At 39.2% G+C, this 7,157-nt stretch overlaps 1 long non-coding RNA gene across 5 annotated transcripts in view; it reads left to right on the forward strand.

Moving 5' to 3' along the window:
• The first annotated feature begins 483 nt into the window (after positions 1-483).
• The window catches only part of LOC108522963 (uncharacterized), a 104,486-nt gene continuing 97,812 nt past the window's right edge, over positions 484-7,157 (forward strand). For 4 of the 5 annotated variants that reach the window (XR_001883656.1, XR_001883654.1, XR_001883652.1 and 1 more), the window contains exon 1: positions 484-664. This is a non-coding gene — a long non-coding RNA (uncharacterized LOC108522963). Of the gene's footprint in view, positions 671-7,157 lie in introns of all 5 variants that reach the window. The other variant, XR_001883655.1, reaches the window with a different exon arrangement.

Consider the following 7,157-nt stretch of genomic DNA (forward strand, 5'->3'; position numbering starts at 1 on the left):
CAAATCTTAGGCTGTTCCACTGAGACAGGCAACATTGTCCCTACACTTGCAAAGGTAGATGAGGAATTCTTGGAATCTTGACTCAAATATTCAGGATTCTGTCAAGGAAACTGGGCTCTGTCAATTTTTTCATAGAGATATCCTTGCCAAAAGGGACAGAAGCAAAGAAGTTTCCAAAATATTCTGTTCATTAGTACGGTTGTGCTGTTAATGAATAACTGTAGCTAAGCATCATGTGCCTTGAGGACTGGGATTTGCAGCTTGTCCCTCTGACTTCACATCTACTGTTCACGAGAGGTCCTCCCTTCTTCTGGACCATCCTTATAACACTCACATGTCCCTGTTGCCAAAAATCCTGCATGTGCTTTCAAGTGAGATGATTGGTCCTCCTTATGCAGTCTTTCTCTTTAATGTCATTGTTGTATCATGGGGTTCTGTTGCCATGATGATAACAGTAAAGAATCAGCATAGATTACTAGAAATCATATTTGCTTTTATGGTGGTCCATATCTGGTTATGGCAAATTTACCCCTAAGTATATACCTAAAGGACCTATAAAAGAGAAACTCTCTCTACTGCTATTTCATTGGACTAGCTCTTTTCTGGAAAATAAAGCAGGAGTCAGAGGAAAGAAGCACATAACCAGGCAGAAGTCAGTGGGAAGGTACAGGTAGTCAATTTCATTCTCTTCTTATTAAATGTATTTTCCAGGAAATATTTTAAGTTACTTCACAGATCCATTAAATCTTCTCATTTTCAACAGAAGAGATAGATACAAGTAATTTCACTATTCTGCCTTTTTGGCTTCTACCATAAAATGAGTCATTTGTATTAGAGCAGCAATTTCCAAACATTTTTAGGCCATGGACAGCTGCTGTTGAATCTCTGTATTTTGAAAAATGGAAACTACTAAGAAAACTTCATTTATTACATAATTTATTTTATACTGTTTATTAATCTAAATCGTACATGTACTCTCAAAATGAGAGCTTCTGATAAGCTAAATTGGGTTTTCTTTTCCTTACATTTTTTGAACTACAAAAACTTAAAAGTTACAAAGGAAGGCCGGGCGCGGTGGCTCAAGCCTGTAATCCCAGCACTTTGGGAGGCCAAGATGGGCGGATCACAAGGTCAGGAGATCGAGACCATCCTGGCTAACACGGTGAAACCCCGTCTCTACTAAAAAATACAAAAAACTAGCTGAGCGAGGTGGCGGGCGCCTGTAGTCCCAGCTACTCGGGAGGCTGAGGCAGGAGAATGGCGTCAACCCGGGAGGTGGAGCTTGCAGTGAGCTGAGATCCGGCCACTGCACTCCAGCACGGGTGATAGAGCGAGACTCCGTCTCAAAAAAAAAAAAAAAAAAAAAAAAAAAAAGTTACAAAGGAAAATCACATATATACAAAATAACTATGAGTGTGTATGTGTATAGCAAAAATAACAAAAAATCATATGCACATATAGTAGGTATATTAGTCCATTTTCACACTGCTATAAAACTGCCCTAGACTGGGTAATTTATAAAGAAAAGAGGTTTAATTGACTCATAGTTCCAAATGGCCAGGGAGGCCTCAGGAAACTTACATTCATGGCAGACAGTAAAGGGGAAACAAGCTTAGACATTCTCATATGGTGTCAGGAGAAAGAAGAGTGAGTTATGAAGAGGGAAGAGTCCCTTATACAACCATCAGATCTCATGAGAACTCACTATCATGAGAACAGCATGGAAGAAACCACCCCCATGATCCAATCACCTCCCACCAGGTCTCTCTCTCGACATGTAGGGATTACAGGGATTACAATTCAAGAGGAGATTTGGCTGGGGACACAGCCAAACCATATCATTCTGCCCTGGCCCCTCCCAAATCTCATGTCTTCACATTTCAAAATTAACCATGCCTTCCCAGCAGTTCTCCAAAATCTTAATTTATTTCAAATTTATTTCAGCATTAACCCAAAAGACTAAGTCCAAAGTCTCATCTGACATATGTCAAGTCTCCAAAACCAATCATGCCTTCTCAACAATCTCCCAAAGTCTTAACTCTTTCCAGCATTAACTCAAAAGTCCAAGTCCAAAATCTCATCTGAGACAAGTAAAGTCTGTCTATTAATTTGTCATTTATTCTGATCACCTGTGAGCCTGTAAAATCAAAAGCAAGCTAGTTCCTTCCAAGATTCAATGTGGGTATGGGAATTGGGTAAATGCTCCCATTCCAAATGGGAGAAATTGGCCAAAACAAAGGGGCTACATGCCCCCCACTCCACAAGTCTGAAATCCAGTGGGGCAGTTATTAAAACATAAGGCTCCTAAGTAATCTCTCTTGACTCCATGTCTCAAATCCAAGTCATGCTGATGCAAGAGGTAGGTTCCCACAGTGTTGAGCAGCTCTGCCCCTGTGGCTTTTTGGGGTACAGTCTTCCTCCCAGCTGCTTTCATGGGCTGGCACTGAGTGTCTGTGGCTTTTTCAGGCACATAGTGGAAGCTGTCAGTGGATCTGACATTCTGGAGTCTGGAGGACAGTGGCCCTCTTCTCACAGCTCTACTAGTTGGTGCCTCAGTGGGGACTCTGTGTGGGGGCTCCAACCCCACATTTCCCTTCTGCACTGCATAATCAGAGGTTCTCCATGAGGGTTCTACCCCTGCATCAAACCTCTCTGGACGTCAGGCATTTCCATACATGCTCTGAAATCTAGGTAGAGGTTCCCAAACATCAATTTCTGACTTCTGTGTACCCACAGGCACACACCACATGGAAGCCATGAAGGCTTGGGGATTGCACCCCCTGAAGCAATGGCCTGAGGTGTACAATGGCCCCTTTTAGCCAAGGCTGGGCCACAAGGTGCCAACTCCCAAGACTGCACAGAACAGCAGCAGGACCCTGTGCCAGCCCACAAAACCATTTTTTCCTCCTAGGCCTCTGGGTCTGTGATCAGAGGGGCTGCCATGAAGGTCTCTGACATGCCCTGGAGACACTCTTCCCATTGTCTTGTCAATTAACATTAAGTTCCTCATTACTTAGGCAAATTTTTGCAGCAAACTTGAATTTCTCCCCAGAAAATGTTTTTATTTTTTATCACGTTGTCAGGCTGCAAATTTTCCAAATCTTTATGTTCTGCTTCCCTTTTAAGCATAAGTTCCAATTTCAGATCATCTCTCTCAAGTTCAAGGTTCACAGATCACTAGGGCAGGGGTGAAATGTCACCTGTCTCCTTGCTAAAGCATAACAAGAATCACCTTTGCTCCAGTTCTTCATAAATTTCTCATCTTCATCTGAGACCACCTTGGCCTGGACTTCATTGTTCACATTTCCACCAGTATTTTGGTCAAAACCATTCAACAAGTCTCTAGGAAGCTGCAAACGTTTCCACATCTTACTATCTTCTGCTGTGCCCTCCAAACTGTCCCAACCTCTGCCTGTTACCAAGTTCCAAAGTCACTTCCACATTTTTTGATGTCTTTATTTTTTTTATTTTTTTATTTTTTGAGACGGAGTCTCACTCTGTTGCCCAGGCTGGAGTGTGGTGGCTGGATCTCAGCTCACTGCAAGCTCCACCTCCCGGGTTTATGCCATTCTCCTGCCTCAGTCTCCCAAGTAGCTGGGACTACAGGCGCCCGCCACCTCACCTGGCTAGTTTTTTATATTTTTAGTAGAGACAGGGTTTCACCGTGTTAGCCAGAATGATCTCAATCTCCTGACCTTGTGATCCGCCCATCTTGGCTCCCAAAGTGCTAGGATTACAGGCTTGAGCCACTGCACCTGGCTTTGACATCTTTATAGCAGTACCCCACTCTCTATGGTACCAATTTACTATGTTAGTCGGTTTTCACACTGCTATAAAGAACTGCCTAAGACTGGGTAATTTATAAAGAAAGGAGGTTTAATTGACTCACAGTTCTAAATGGCTGGGTAGGCCTCAGGAAACTTACAATCATGGCAGAAGGCAAAGGGGAAGCAATCTTGGATCTTCTCACATGGTGGCAGGGGAGAGAAGAGTGAGTAGCGAAGGGAGAAGACCCCTTTATAAAATCATCAGGTCTCATAAGAACTCACTGTCACAAGAACAAAATTGGGGAAACCACCCCCAAGATCCAACCACCTCCCACCAGGTCTCTCCCTAGACACATGGGGATTATGGGAATTAAAATTCAAGGTGAGATTTGGGTGGGGACACAGCCAAACCATATCAGTAGGCTAGAGAAAATTTGCAACAAATGGAGAAATAATTATCATAATATCCAAGTTGATCAAAATAAAAGACAAATCAATAGACAGACATAAAAGAATATAAGTTTGAAATTCACTAAAAAGTCTATTGGCAATTGACATATAAGAATATAATCAACTGCACTAATAATCAGAGTAAAGGAAGGTAATAATGAAATTGCATTTCCACACTTAAAAAGAAACACGATATCACATCTTTGAGAACACAGAGAAATGAGTATTCTCATATACTGCTAAAGTGAATTTCCACAAACTCTTTGTAAAGTATCTGGTGATATTCATTACAATGTAAAACAGATATAACATTTGATACAGAAATAAGAGTTTTAGGACTCTATCTTATTGAAATAAAAGTATAAGTTTCAAAGCCATAGTATAAAGAAAAGTTATAGGATCCTTATTTGCAAAGTTGAAAAACTGAAAAGAATCTGAATAACATCAATAAATGAATAATTAAACAAATGTTGGTACATTTTTGCTGTGAAATAGTATATTGCTACTTGAAATAATGTTTTAGAGTTATAGTTACTGACTTGGAAGGATAACTATGGCATAGTACTAAGAAAGAAAATCAAGTTTCAAAGTAGCCTGTAAGATATGATGCTGTTTTGTGGAAAGAAACAACTGTCATGTGTCTCTATACATATACCTATCTTTCTATGATAAGGGGAGGAAATGAAAATAGGCAGGGGAAGATTACACATTTTGTTTATTTATAGTTTTATGCTATATCAGTAGTTGCAGCAAATAGAGGTTTGTTGTTAATGCTGTTGCTATTTTTTTTAACTGTGGAAGAGAAATGTAATATAATAAAATATGATCAAAAGGAAAAAAGAAAATAGTCCAGAGAAAATCCTCTCCCCATTTCTAGGATTCCAAAAACCCAAGATACTGTTATGGGAATCAATGGAATAGATGATTCTGTGCCCCTTTCTCCTTATAAAACTGAGCTTTATATGATTACTGGTTTAAAATTAACTTCTCAAAAATTCTTCAGATTGATGCCATAAGCCTGCAGCTACTCCATTCTTTCTTAACAATCTTTCTATGCAGTTGTATTGATTATAAACACTCCTATAAAGGCACACTTCTCTCAATAATCATTTGATCTTTCTCTGTGAACACAAACTCTGTGATTATAGGTTTCCAGTAAACAATATATTGATTTGTCTAAATAGCACCTGCTTTGATGCGAAACATAAGCTTCCATCTAGTTGGCTTTCATGGAAGCAGCGATTTTTGTAAAATATGACCCCACCACATTTGTCACAGAGGTAAGCAGAAGACCCCAGCTAAGATAATGAAACCCTTCTTCTAGATATACAGTATTTGGGCCAACGAGACTATAAGAATAGTCCACTTTCAGTGATAAAACCATAAAATATGAAATGTGTGAGTTGTCAATAACTAGGTTTGCTACCATGTGATTAAAGCACAACTGCAGGGAAAGTGAATGAAGCAAACCTCCCAAGAAAGATAAAAACAAAGAGAAAGAGGATCCCGATGGTATTTGAGTCCCTGGTAAAGATGCTTCTGAGGCCTAGCACTACTCAGGAAAATCAACTGATTATTTACTCTTCTGGGTATGATGGCCAGCACAAGTTATTATCACTTGTAGTTAAGAAAATATTAACAGCTATAAATTGTATGTTTCATTTCCTTTGAAATGTCCCCAAGAATCTAAGACAGAGTTTGGTTACAGACGTTATCTAAACCACACTAGCCTGGAATAACCTAGCATGGACAGGGGAAAAGGCAGAGTTCAGAACTAATATCACCAGAGAAGGAAGCTTGGGCAGTGTGCAGAGAAAGTTCTATATGAAAATGAAAGAACAGGAAGATGAAAAACATCTTTAAGATGAAGGGAATCTAAGCTGCACAGGGTAAAATGATAGCAAAGAAACATGATCTTCTATACGAAAAAAAAAGAAAAATAATTAAAGAAAATAATTGTGCAAGACTAAGCTCAGTAATGCGGACGAGTTTAATACAATACTGAAAAACCTCCTAAAGAGGCAAAGATCTTGGACAGTTAATTATGTTGGTTTGTTGCTGTCTTTATCCTAGGAAATATTTGGCTAAGTTTACAGATGCTGTGTTTTTGGATGTTAAAAACAGTCCAACTCTTTTCTTTTTATCTGCAGTGTGTTTGGATCAATGTTTAGTTGTATATTCCCAAAGAGATCAAGAATATTTTATTAAGTTCTTCAATAACACTGATGCTGGACATACACCTATTTATATATCCATTCAACAAACACTGATTAAGCACCTATCCTGTGGCAGACACTGTTCTAGTTATTACTTGGGATATAATGGGAAGCAAACCAAATCAAGCAAAAGTTTTTTTCCCTAAGGGAGTTTATCATCTGGCAGATGGAGATAAAAAGCAAGCAATAAACATAATAAATGAGTAAAACTGATAGCATGTTTAATGGTTATAAGCATTTTTGGAAAAAAGGAGAAGTTAAGCAAAATAAGGAAAATGAAGAGGGTCTAGCATGTGGAGGGCAAGGAAGGTCCATTGTTAAGTAAAGTGGTTTGAATAGACCTCACTGAGAAGGTGGCATTTGACAAAAGAAAGTGAATGAATTCAGCAAAGTCTCAGGATACAAAATCAATGTGCAAAAATCACAAGCATTCTCATACACCAATAACAGACAGCCAAATCATGAGTGACCTCCCATTCACAATTGCTTCAAAGAGAATAAAATACCTAGGAATCCAACTTACAAGGGATGTGAAGGACCTCTTCAAGGAGAACTACAAACCACTGCTCAACGAAATAAAAGAGGACACAAACAAATGGAAGAACATTCCATGCTCATGGATAAGAAGAATCAATATCGTGAAAATGGCCATACTGCCCAAGGTAATTTAAAAATTAAATGCCATCCCAATCAAGCTACCAATGACTTTCTTCACAGAATTGGA

This window comes from Rhinopithecus bieti, unplaced genomic scaffold, assembly GCF_001698545.2.
Source record: "Rhinopithecus bieti isolate Rb0 unplaced genomic scaffold, ASM169854v2 scaffold_65275, whole genome shotgun sequence".
Taxonomy (NCBI): Eukaryota; Metazoa; Chordata; class Mammalia; order Primates; family Cercopithecidae; genus Rhinopithecus; species Rhinopithecus bieti.